Here is a 13,805-nt window from a genome sequence, read left to right on the forward strand (position 1 = left end):
GAATCAATTTCTCTTTAGAGGGAAGAATCTCGGCTGCCTCTTGCGGAGGAAGTGGAGGTTAGATCTTGCTAATTTTGTTTCTGTATGGCTGGCAAAATTCCCCCCAGGCACATGGGCTGTGCTGGCAAATTGCTTTGGGTTTGAAGATGATTTTGTTTCTAATTCAGATGCAGTCAGTTCATTTTAACTCCCACGTACTGGAGGCATCTACTCTGTGCCACACCCCATGTCAGGAACCACCAATACATATCTGGAAGGTCCTGTCTGCCCCCAAGGGCTCTGCTGGCAGCAAAGAGAGGATGCTGATAATCTAGGACAGTGTTGGGATGGGCTGTGGGTGTCCTCAGAGGTCAATTCTCCCACCTGGGGAGAGGCAGGGGCAGGAAAGGAAGGCTTCCTGGAAGAGGTGAAGCCTAGCATTAAAGGAAGAGTAAAGGAGGCTATTTCAGTGGGAGGGAATAATCATGACAGCCTAAATGGCAAAATCACAAAAGCCTAAACATGTGTTGCCTCCTCTACCCCAGGCACATACTGTATAACAGTAAAAGGAACAAACACCATCCTAAGTGTTTTGCATTTATAAAAGTATTTAATTCTCATAGCAATGTGTGGAAAGCATTTATTATTGCTCTTTTACAAATGGACAAACAAGCACAGAGAGATGAAACAACTCAGTGAAGCTAAATATATGGCAGAGATGGGATCAGAAGTTAGGCAGCCTGGCTCCAGAGCCCCCTGCCCTAAACTACCAAGCAGGACCATCTCTCTTTATGTATCACACATGTAAAAATTGTTTAAACACTCTATACATTTACTGGGTTTCCCAGGTGGCACTAGTGGTAAAGAATCTGCCTGCCTGCAGGAGACACAAATTCGATCTCTAGGTTGGGAAGATCTCCTGGAGAAGACATGGCAACCCACTCCAGTATTCTTGCCTGGAGAATCCCATGGACAGAGGAGCCTGGCAGGCTATAGTCCACAGGGTCTCAAACAGTTGCACATGACTGACGCGACTTAGCCCACACATGCATTTACTACTGCAGCAACATGTATGTGCACATGAAAGTGAAGTGAAAGTGCAAGTCGCTCAGTCGTGTCCGACTCTTTGCGACCCCATGGACTGTATTCTTGCCTCAGGCAAGAATACTGGAGTAGGTAGCCTTTCCTTTCTCCAGGGGATCTCCCCAACCCAGGAATCAAACCAGGGTCTCCTGCACCGCAGGCGGATTCTTTACCAATTGAGCTATCAGGGAAGCCCATAACCATATATAAAATTTAATTTGAAAAGATTAGAACTTACATTTTCTTCCAACCTGCCGATGGCTTATCTTGGCCATCTACACTGTTGAACTAGCAGCTTACTGGAAGGAAATAAACCACAGTGGGTTGGCATTAGAGCACACCAACCAGGGAGAACATATGTTCTGTAGGAAGTGGCATTCAGGATGGGAAAAAAAAAAGTATCTTCCGTTGTTTTGAGGTCTCTACACTTATTGGAATGGTCTTTCTGACAGTTCTTTTCTCTTCTACGATGTTGAAGTGAATGACAATCATGTCTTATGGATGCAGAACTCTACAGTTTACTAAAACACATCAAAACCCTCTTTCGCCTCTCACTACCACTTTCAGAAGGAATCAGGGCAGTGGACGTAGTTTCCAATTCACAGACGAGGAAAGGAGGCTCAGCGATGTGAAATGATGCAGCATGGATCACAGAACAGGCAGCGGCAGAACATCCTAAGGAGCAGAACCAGAGAGACAGGTGGCTGCCAGGAGCAGAAGGGAGGCTCTGAATGGAGACTGTTAGGTGACAAGTGGATGCTAAGTGATTTTAGGAGAGAATAAAGACATACAGGTGGCTATCGATATTTCTTTTTTGGACGCCTAGTGATTCATAAAATCATGCCACCTGAGGTGCAGAGGTGATCAGAAGTGCACTGGGCAGAAGGGCTGGGGCTCTTAAACCTGTTGAGAATAACCTGGAATAGGAAGAGACCAAGAAGCATCTCATCTTCCTTGGATGGTGACAGCTTCACCCAAAATATTTAAGCAAAGAGGCTCAGGAGTTAGGCAGGCTTGGATTCAAAATCAGGTGTTTATTCTCTCTGAGTCTCATCTGCGAGCTGAAGATCCAAAAGAACCTATTACATAGCATTAACTGAGATGACATATGTAAAGATCATGTGATAGTGCCTGGCACAGGGTAAGTGCAATTTATTTGAGTAATTGTCACTACAAGTTCTTGGGATGCTTAGCAATAAGGTATATAAAAGGTTTCACTTGCTTATCAGTTGTGCTAAAAGGCACTTACTACTGTGATAAGAGCTAATGTTTATTGAGCGATTTCTATGTGCCAAAAACCACTCTTGGTTTTTCCAGTAGTCATGTACAGATGTGAGAGTTGGACCAGAAAGAAGACTGAGCACCAAAGAATTGATGCTTTTCAACTGTGGTGCTGGAGAAGACTCTTTAAAGTTCCTTGGACAGCAAGGAAATCAAACCAGTCAATCCTAAAGAAAATCAGTCCTGAATATTCATTGTAAGGACCGATGCTGAAGCTGAAGCTCCAGTACTTTGGCCACCTGATGCAAAGAACTGACTCTTAGAAAAGACTCTGATGCTGGGAAAGATTGAAGGCAAAATGAGAGGAGGGTGGCAGAGAATGAGATGGTTAGATAGCATCACCGACTCCATGGACATGAATTTGCAAACTCTGGGAGTTAGTGAAGGACAGCGGAGCCTGGTGTGCTGCTGTTTATGGGGTCACAAAGAGTCGGACAAGTTAGCAACTAAACAGCAACAACAAATATCTCTCAAAAGATCTTTCATGTATCGATTAATTTAATCATCCCAATGACACTACAAGGTAGGCACTGTTTTGACAATAGAGTCAAATAGTGGATCAGGAAGCTCACAGAATTTGAGTAACTCACCTAAGGTCTACACCGCTAGGATTTGAAGTCAAATCCTCTAGAAACTGCACTCAGCCACTGTACTATTCTGCCTCTTGCTGTTTAATATCACTCCTACTGTTGTGACATTCTTGTCATTATTCTCTTCTATTATTATTCTCACTGTGATGCTTCCCATCAGCCATGGGTTTTTCAAGAATAGCCTTCTTGTAATTGATATTTCCCCACTGTTTCCTTTGTGTAGTTTGGGTCTACTACCATCACATGAGCAGTGAATAATGGGGAAGATTCTTGGTGGAGTATCTTGTTGAGGACATATGTGGGTTACATTCGACTGTAGTTGCTGCTGCAAAGACTTACCTACTTAACAGAAGACAGAGGTCCCCAGCTGTCATGGAAAGCTCCTTCCTGTCCCTGAAATGGAACATGGACTTTTGGTTAATGAAAGGGAACTTAACACAAACTGCCAAATTGGTTTTTTGTTGTGTGTGTGTGCTCAGTTGTGTCCGACTCTTTGCGACCCCATGGACTGTACACCACCAGGTTCCTCTATCTATGGGGATTTCCCAGGCAAGAATATTGGAGTGGGGTGCCATTTCTTCCTCCAGGGATCTTCCCGACCTAGAGATTGAACCTGTGTCTCTTGCATTTCCCGCATTGGCAGGCAGATTCCTTACCACTAGCGCTACCAAGGAAAGTGAACTTAACACAAACTGCCAAATTGAGGAAGGTCTAAAAAATAATAAAATATTTGGTTAAAGCATGACATTGTGATATTGGATCATCTTTCAATTGGCTTTCAAAATGACAAGTTTTATAGGATTAAACTTAATAGAGATGTAAAGGCAGTGTTTAGAGAAAGCAATGGAGAAGGCAATGGCACCCCACTCCAGTACTCTTGCCTGGAAAATCCCATGGATGGAGGAGCCTGGTGGGCTACAGTCCATGGGGTTGCTAAGAGTCGGACACGACTGAGTGACTTCACTTTCACTTTTCCCTTTCATGCACTGGAGAAGGAAATGGCAACCCACTCCAGTATTCTTGCCTGGAGAATCCTAGGGACGGCGGAGCCTGGTTAGCTGCCGTCTACGGGGTCGCACAGAGTCGGACACGACTGAAGCGACTTAGCATAGCATAGCATAGAGAAAGCAATAAATGATTTTGCAGAACCCTGAAGCTAGCCATTTAGGGAGCTAAGGCCACTGCTAGGTCTGAAGAAGCAAGAAGAGGGTGTGATTGCCAGAGCCCAGAGACAGAGAGATGTATGAAGAAGCCCCCCTAAGAAGAAATGTGGCCTTGGATGAGCCCATAGTGATCCGCCAGGGAGGAAGCAGGGGGAATAAATTTCTGGGTGGCCTCTTCTCAGTTCCTGCATTCTCCACTGGGGCTCCCCACTGCCTGAACTTAACTGGAAGCCAGAGGCAAGGGGGGCTTTGCCGCGGTTCATAGAGTTCAGCCTCTGGGAACACAGAACAGAGTGGAGAATAGTAGAGAAAGATTTGGAGAAGCGAATGGAAGCCATTCAGGGCTGCTAATAAGTGATGGAGCTGGCAGGAAGGTCCAGGCAGCTTGGTCCCAGGACCCACATTTGGAACCAGCACCTCTCACTTTGAACTTGGCAGAGAGAGCTGGGTCCACAGAGTCACCAGTGCTGCAAAAGCACCTCTTGGGGATTTCCACAGAGTTTCTCAGGCACTAAGCCTCACCCATGAATTATTCACTTTTCATATCAATATTTGATTCCTAACAAAAGAGCTGACTTTAAGAGTGCTGTGGTGCAGAATGGAGCCAATCTGAGCCCAGGGCAGCAACCAGCTCTTTGTAGGTCCGATTCACCTTTGGCAGTTAAATGTTTTGGAATAGATAAGGGTCCATGATGTGTTTCATAATTATTTTATAAGTTGAGGCTGGCCATCAAGACAATGGTATATTTATGAACATCAATGGCATCCAACCAACTGAAGGCAGCTCACTCAGACCACAAAATATCAACTCTGGGAAGACTCAGATGATCCTGGAAATTGAAAGTTCATGCTTTGAGTACATTTTGAGATGAAAAACACCAAAACGCCGGGTTCTGGGACAACCCAGTGTTACTAGACAGTGGCAGAAAAAGGTGAGAGTATTTGTTCTAGTGTATGTGCCAGTAGACTTGCCAGAAGCTGAAAACAGCCCCATGCTCTCTCTACCTTTGGTACCTTTGCAGTTGATGTTTTGTCTGCTTATAACATCCTCTACCTTTAATCAAATGACCAAATCTTAGTCTTCAAGTATCACCTTTTCTATGAAGGCTTTCATGATTTTTCCCCAGGCAGAGTGAAACCTTCTCAAGTAATATGATATTTACCTGTCTCTTCCCACCTCCAGACTGTGACTTAGCTTTACCCCATAGTCAGAGACCATGTCACAGTCATGTCTAGCCTAGCAGGAAGCCTGGAACATAGTAGCTGCTCCATACCCTCTGGATGGGTGGATAAAAGAGTTAATAAAGCCTGCAGTTTCAGAGGAAGCTATATTTAGTGTTGGGGAAAGGACTCAATAAATTTTTGTGAGAAATCCAACTGAAAATTCCTGTCTGTTCTTTGGGTTCAGTAGGGAACTTCAGCTGCAATTCTGAGCTTTAAAAATTGTACATGTGGCAAAAATGTGCAAGAAATATGTGTACTGGAGTACTGGGTTTGTTCCCAGTGTGTGTGTGTGTGTGTGTGTGTGTGTGTGTGTGTGTGTGTGTGTGTGATTCTAGTCCCTGGGGGTCAGTCTATGCTTAAGTTTCTTTGTCTATAACATGTAGATAATCCTACCTAGGCTTCTGGGCTACTGTAAGTTTTAAATGAGATGATATATTGATATATGAAAATTGTTGGGCACATATTCAACAATGAATGATTTCTTGCTCCCTCTTTAGGCTGTCTCACCTAAGATTCCTAACATCAAGTGCAGGACTCCATGTGGTATTGTTGCCAAGGCAACGTGAAGCAGATTCCCAGAGCACCAGCCAGTAGGCTACGGCACGTTTCTCACACTCCCCTTAAGGTTTTCCCTTCCCACTGCCTTGGTAGTGGCCTAAGGCCCTAAAACCTCTCATCTCAGCCTTGGTCCTGAACTGGTTTAGCCTCCCTGGGTCTCATTTTTACCCCTTGAATCCATCTCCCATACTCTAGCCAGAGTTATGTTCCTAGAGCACAACTTAGACCAAACCACTGTGCAGCCTAAATATATATCAATGTCTCCTCTCTCCCAACTGAGCTGAGTCCAGGCTCCTTGAGACAGCAGTCAACACTGGCTGACATCTGGCTCCAACATTCCTCTTTTTGCACACTTTTTCCACTCACCCAATGCTCTGAGAGTGGAATTTCTCTTTTCTTTGTGTAATTCTGCCTGTCCCACATTTGAGCCTTTCCCCTTGCTGTTCCTTTGATCTGGGATGGCCTTGGTCCCATCTTCATGCTAAGAGCAACTTGGCTTTCAAGAATCAGTTGTATAATAACTAGAACTGGAGGCTATCTTTCCCTTCTTGATACTTAAAACATTCTATGTCTCTCTCCATGACTCACATAGTACCACAAACCACCACCATCACCACCACTACTGCTATAGACTGAATAGTGTATCCTACAAAAAATTCACATATTGAAATCCTAATTCCCATGCATTAGAAGGTGGGCGCCTTTGGGAGTGGATTAGCTCATGAGGATGGAGCCCTCATGAATAGGATTAGTGTCCTTATAAAATAAACCTCAGAGAGATCCCTTACCCCTTCTTCCATGTGTGGACACCTCAAGAAGATGCCATCTATGTACCAGGAAGATGGTCCTTGTCATATTGAATCTGCCAGTGCCTCGATCTTTTGATTTTCTAACCTCCAGAACTGTGAGAAATAAACGTCTAGGATACCACCCAGTTTGTGGTATTTTGTTATAGCAGCTCAAATTAATTTAGACCACCACCACCATTACTGTTGTCCCCTTTCCTCTCCTCCACTTCCTCATCATTGGGTTCGATCCTTAGGTTGGGAAGATCCCCTGGAGAAGGGAAAAGCTACCCACTCCAGTACTCTGGCCTGGAGAATTCCATGGACTGTATAGTCCATGGGGTCACAAAGAGTCGGACACGACTGAACGACTTTCACTTCACTTCACTTCAAGACTGGCTTATAAAGTCCTCCCCAACACAGTCCTTGCTCTTTCTCTTTCTGCCACTGCCATCAGGACCAAGAGAAGGACAAAGCTGTAAGATGTAAGGAGGCTGGGTCCTAGAATTACCATATGGAACAAGGAGCACTGACTTTGAATTATGACAGGGTAGGAAATATACTGTGTTCAGCCAACAAGAATTTGGGTTCTGCTACTGCAGATAGCATTCCTTACCCTGACTAGTATACCAGAGTTTGGGTAAAAGAGCAAAGTGTGAATATGGGATCTGCTACTTGTCAGTCATATGACCTTGGTCAACTTGCAAGCTCTTTTTTCTCCTTTGTGAAACGGGGATAATGAAACCATCCACCTCATAGGGAGCCTGTAGTCTAAAATGAGCTCATGAGCTTAGCATAGCACTTGGCACAAAGTAAAGTGCATGTCAGTGTCTGTGACTGTTAATGTTATCCTCTGCCTGAGGTGTTGGGTCTTGAAACTTCTACTTTGCTTCCTGCCTGGCATTGCTCCTTGTGTTTCATCTCTTTTGGGAAAGACATAGAGTGAGGAGGCTGCAGTTTGTTGCACCATCTTAAATCACTGCATCGGCACAGAGGGCAGTGTTTGTACGAAGAGAGGGCCGCTGTAAAGGGCTGGGAGCAAGGGATGTTTCTTAGAGGACGTGATGTCCAGAGGGCTAACTGGGTGTTAATTTGCCCTAATTTTTATCCATTCTAAGTGATTCATTTCCCCTAAGTGATTGGGTTCTGACAGAATGTGGTCCACTGGAGAAGGGAATGGCAAACCACTTCAGTATTCTTGCCTTGAGAACCCCATGAACAGTATGAAAAGGCAAAAAGATAGGACAATGAAAGATGAAACTCCAGGAGTTGGTGATGGGCAGGGAGGCCTGGCATGCTGCAGTCTATGCAGTTGCAAAGAGTCGGACACGACTGAGCGATTGAACTGAACTGAACTGACTGAAGTGATTGGGGGTGCACCTATAAATGATGGCATGTGGTTAAGTAACGGGCAGCATTTTTTTCTTTCTTAGAGGCACATAAAATGATGCCCCCTAGACATACAGGATTGATGGGTGGAGGTGCATGTGGGAGGAGAGGGGAATGAGCTTCCGATGAAGTGGGGGCGTAGGCAAAGACCCTGAGGAGGGGAGAACCTGGCCCCATACGAGGGGCTCTCATGCCCAGGGGTGGAGGCTTCTCGCTGTGTTGCAGATTAAGCATGGAGCTGCTATCTTACACAGAGGGATGCGCATTCTTGAACTTTGGTAGCAACACATTCTGCTGAGATGGAAATGAGGAAGCGTTACTCTTGGCACCCCCATAAAGTCTGGGAAAAAGAGGGCCTGGGCTGCCTATGGTGACTGTACAAGGGGATTATACCACCCCCACCCTCACCCTCCCCATCCTGTCCTACAACTGTCATCTCCTTCTGTGGCCCACATCCCAGTCTGCCTTAATGAAGATTTATTCCCTAACCACAGAGATCCATGGGAAGTTGGGGGCTAGATCTTATTCATTATTATGACCCCCCCAATCCCGCCCTGCAGTGTGGTGCATAATGTCCTGCACACAGTCGGTGCAAAATAAATAGTTGCTGCATTGAATTAAATGAAAGAAAACCTGAACTCCCACTCCAGGTCACTACACGTTACAGTGATGCTTCACACTGACACTTGTAAACAATCTGGTTCAGGGTGATCCTGACCATGAACAAGTCATTGTGAGCAATCAGCTTTTTTTTTTTTTCTCTTAGCATTTCTTCATTCCTGTCTCTAGGAATGGCAACACAGAACCTGGGGAATTTTTTTTTCTCAGATCCTAACTCAACATTGGAGATATCATCATTTCTAGGATTACAGCTGTGAATTTAGAAAAATAATAATAATAGAAATTCATTGAAAAAAGGCTTAAAGAAATTTATTAGTTCTTGCAATGGAAAATCAGAAGCATGCTATCATCAGGTATGGCTGGATCAGGGGGCTCAGATAAGGTAATTTCTAGTAGGCTTCTTCCACATAGTGTTCCTTCTTTAGATTTAAGAGGCCCTGAATGAACACTGTGGCAGACGTTACTCCCAGTCTCTGTAGGAGACCCACATTACCCCGAGTCATCTCCTTGAAGGCCATCTTTATAAATGAAGTGGCAAACATTCCCTGCCTTCCAAGTCCTTTCCAAAGAAATACTCCCTGCAAGCCCTTCTCCAAGCTCCAGATTTGACCCATTTATATCCTCAGTGTGAGCAAAGGACTATCTCAACACTCATGTTGACATCTAATATCTGTTGTACCTGGCTGCTTCACTCAAAGCTATTAGACATCCCATTATATAATTTCTGTGCAGCTGCAGGCAAAGTTGGAAGTGGATATTGATCTTAATTTAGTTTGATCTCAAAGCTAAGATAACTTAGAATGGATCAGAATGAGTGATGGAGACTTGGAAGTTCTGCTCATGGGATTGAGGCAAGTATACCTCATCCCCAAGTCTCTGTTTTCCCATCAAGATGCCTTCACAGGGGTGTGACTGAGATTCAACAAGGCAGTGATTTGCACGGAGCCATCGTAGGTCCTGGATCATAACAACAAATCACTGTTGTTGGATAATCACATGTATGAGAACTGACTTGATGCTCACAACAAGCCAATGTGACAGGCTCCATTGTTAACACTCCCATTTCACAGGCAAGATCATTACAGCACAAAGGGGTTGAATAACTTGCCAAGGTCTTCTGGTTAGTGAGTGGTAAAGATAGAATTTGATCCTACAGAGGTGAACTCTAGGACCTTGGTCTTCATCACTGTGCCATACAATCTCCTGGTAAGTTGTAGCTCCTTTGCCCCCATCCCTTGAATTGAATTCAGCTGACTTTGCTTCAGTTCTCCCTGCCATACTGTCCACACCTAGCTCCATCTTCATTATAGCTTGACAAGTTACACAGCCCTGTGAGGTTGATTGCACCAAAAATTTGGAGTTATAGCTTATGGATGGAGGTTTGGAAGAGTTTGCACAAATCTGGGTTTTGGAACAAATCTGGCTTTTTATATACATGACAGTCTGCATGCCAGATTTATGAAGCCAATATATATTTGCCATTTGGACGAGGATTCTCTGGGGGATAAAACTCAGTGGCTGGCTATTAACAAAGAAAACAAATATATCACACTACTTGGCAGGAAAGAGTGCCGTACTTCCAAGTGACATCAGGAAAATGGGTTGTGTCTTTTTTCCCACCAACTGGCAACCACATTCTCTACAGAGGGAGCCAGCCTGTAGCCCAAAGCAGCCTCTAAGGTAGGAGCCACGCTATGCCTGACCCTTCTACCTGGTGTCACTAGGGAGGCAGGTGGTTCTCATCTGGTCATGACACCTCCTGAGACTATGACTCTGGGCTATTATTTCCCCTGCTTGAGCCTGTCTCCCCACTGATAAAACAGAGGGAGGAGTGAACCAGAGGATGCTGAAGTTTACCCTGCAATGTATGATTGCAAATCCAGAGTCTGTGCATAGTACACAGTCAGTGGTTTGGATGCTGAGGAGCATCCATAAGACACCAAGCAAGATGGAAATCAGCATTTTGCAATCAGAGGTGTTAAGTAAAGGATGGGCAGGAGGAAAGGTATTGTTTGGGTTCTCAGGATCTCAGAAGAGGTTTGTATCTCTTCTAGCTCCTATCCTATTGTACATATACCCTGACACAGAGTGAGAAGAGACGCTGGGCTGTTGTCTCACGTTGGACCTTTTTGATTGCTAGAAACACGAACTTTTTTTTTTAAGTCCTTAAGACCACAGCCCAGAAAGGGAAGTGATGCACGTGGGCCTGAGGGACTCCTATTCTTCTTCGGATCTTACTGGACATAAGCTTCAGTCTCTAGGACCAGCTTCCTCTCATAGCCAGAAATCAAATGAGCTGTGCAGGGTAGTGGCTAAGTATTTCAATCTGCCTGGGCTTAAATTGAAGCTCTTCTACTTATTAGCTTTGTTCCATTAGCAGATCTGTTAACCTGCCCAAGCCTCAGTATTCCCAATTGTAAAATGTAGATGATACATGAAACTACCCCAAGAAAGTGTTGCAAATACTAGTGTTCAGTAACTTTTAGCTATGATGATGATGATAATGATGTCACAGCTTTGCCATTCAAGCCACCAACAGTCTTCCTAATCTTTAGTCTAATTGTTATAGAACAGTCTTCCTAATCTTTAGTCTAATTGTTATAGGCTGCTTTCGGACCATTCAAAGCTGATCACGTGGAAGGTTACTCGGATTGACTCACCCATGAGCCAGTCAAGAGAAAGGGGGAGTGTGGAGAGGCAGGACTTGGAAGAAGATGACAGCTCCTCACTACAGTCATGTCTACTAACAGCGAGCAGCATGCAAAAGAAGGAATTCTGTTTTTGCAAACAAGACTGTAGGCATCCACTGCAAGATCTGGTAGCAGATTCCCCGTTAACTAACAAAACCACCATTTCAGGACCTCTCACATCTGAATACGCTTTTAACAAGGCTCTGAGTCGGGCACAAGCAATGTATTCACAGGGTCATAGGTCTGGTGAAAGTAATATATTTAACCACAATTGATTAATACTGCTGTTTCCCATCTGATTTCCCCTCCATCAAACCTTCCCCTGGGTCAGGTAATATCAGAGTGGCTGTGAGCATATTTAGTATCTGGCTAAAGGGATGTTGAGTTAGGTACACATTTATTTTTAGTTTTGTGGAATAAATTTATGTCATTCAGTCTCTTTCATATACAGTTAAGCTATTGATAGCTCACTCCGTGCAGAAAGAGTTTCCAGGAAAATTGTCACTCATTTAACTGACTTAGCTGGCATTATGACTAAAAGTACAAGGCCAGAGATCGATTCTTAAAATGAATACAACCTATGGCACCCAGCACCAGAAATATGTGAACAAAGGAGGAGAAATAAAGTTTGAAATATATAAGGAAGAAACTTATCTGGAAAATTTCTGATTCCTTCAAGCTTCCAGAGTCTCATAGTCTGGATGGTTTTAAGCACACATGACAACTTAAAATTTAGAGCAGGAGTAACGAGGTCTGCATAGGATAGAGCTGTTTAAGTCTTGCAGTGTGGGCGACATCCTGACATCCTAAAGAGCCTAGCAAATATTTTGGAAACTCAGAAGCCATAAGATGCAGAAACTTTATTCTAAATGTGGGTGTGTAGTTGGCATTTAAAAATTTCATTTTCCTAATGATTAATGACATTTTCAAGTGATTATTGGTCATTTGTAAATTGTCCTTTATGAAATTTGTCAAGTCTTCTGCTCATTAAAAAAAAAAAAAAGGGTTTGCCTTTCTATTAGTGAACTGCCTATGATCTTTGTGTATTCTGATGACATGATTAAATGTATCATGAACATTTTCTTCCAGTCTGTTTCAACTTTTCTAATGGTGCTTTTTGATGAACAAAAGTTTTAAATTTTATAAAGTATAATCTATCAGTGTACTGTTTTCTAATGAGTGCTTTCTGTGCCCCATCTTGGAAATCTGTATTAATCTCAAGATTTAAGTATTCCCTTGTGTTTTCTTTAGGAAACTTTATAGGTTTAGCTTTTACATTGATCTTAGACTCATGTCAAATTAATTTTGTATACTCTGTATGAGACAGGGAGTAAAGGTTCAGTTTTCCCCTCCATATGGATATTCAACTGATTGAGCACTATTAGTTGAAAAGATTTTAATTTCCCCATTAAACTGCACTAGAATTTTGTAAAAAAATCTATTTCCATACTAGGTTTGGGCTCATTTCTGGCTTTTCTATGCTGTTCCATTGATCCCTTTGTTGCTCTTAACATCAAATACCAACACATCTTGTTAATTCTAGCTTCTGAGTGAGTCTCGAAGTTAAGTGATGTAAACCATCAAACTTTGTCTCTTTTTTTAAAAAATTAGTTTTCATATGTCCTTTGAATTTCCATATAAACTTCAGAATCACTTTGTTTATTACTACCCAGAAAACTGAAATTCGATAGGGATTGTTTTAAATGTATAGGTCAAACTTGGGAAAACTGAAATCTTGACAATATTAGCTTCTGGGTCCATGAATATACAATATCTATTTATTTAGAGCTTTAAAAATGTCTCTTAGCAAATATCTATAGCTTTGATCATAAACCTTACATATACTTTTGAATATATTTTTAGTGACATCATACTTTTTTGCATTGGTATTTTGTTCCCAATTATTTGGGGGAGGGAAGCATTCAGTTTTTTACCATTAAGATAATTTTAGCTATAGTCTTTATTTATGGATATCTTTTAGCACTTTGAAAAAGTTATGTTGTATTCCTGGTTTGCCAATAATTTTTGTTACAAATGGGTATTTAATTTTTTTTTAATAAATTTATTTATTTTAGTTGGGGGCTAATTACTTTACAATATTGTAGTGGTTTTTGCCATACATTGACATGAATCAGCCATGGGTTTACATGTGTTCCCCATCCTGAACCCCCCTCCCACCTCCCTCTCCATCCCATCCCTCTGGGTCATCCCTTTGCCCCAGCCCTGAGCATTTGTCTCATGCATCGAACCTGGAATGATGTTCTGTTTCACATATGATAATATACATGTTTCAATGCTATTCTCCCAGAACGTCCCACCCTCACCTTCTCCCTCAGAGTCCATAAGACTGTTCTATGCATCTGTGTCTTTTATTCTGTCTTGCATATAGGGTTATCGTTACCATCTTTCAAATTCCATATATATGCATTAGTATACTGTATT

Source organism: Giraffa tippelskirchi, chromosome 12, assembly GCF_054371585.1.
Source record: "Giraffa tippelskirchi isolate mGirTip1 chromosome 12, T2T-mGirTip1v1.2.pri, whole genome shotgun sequence".
In the NCBI taxonomy this organism is placed as follows: Eukaryota; Metazoa; Chordata; class Mammalia; order Artiodactyla; family Giraffidae; genus Giraffa; species Giraffa tippelskirchi.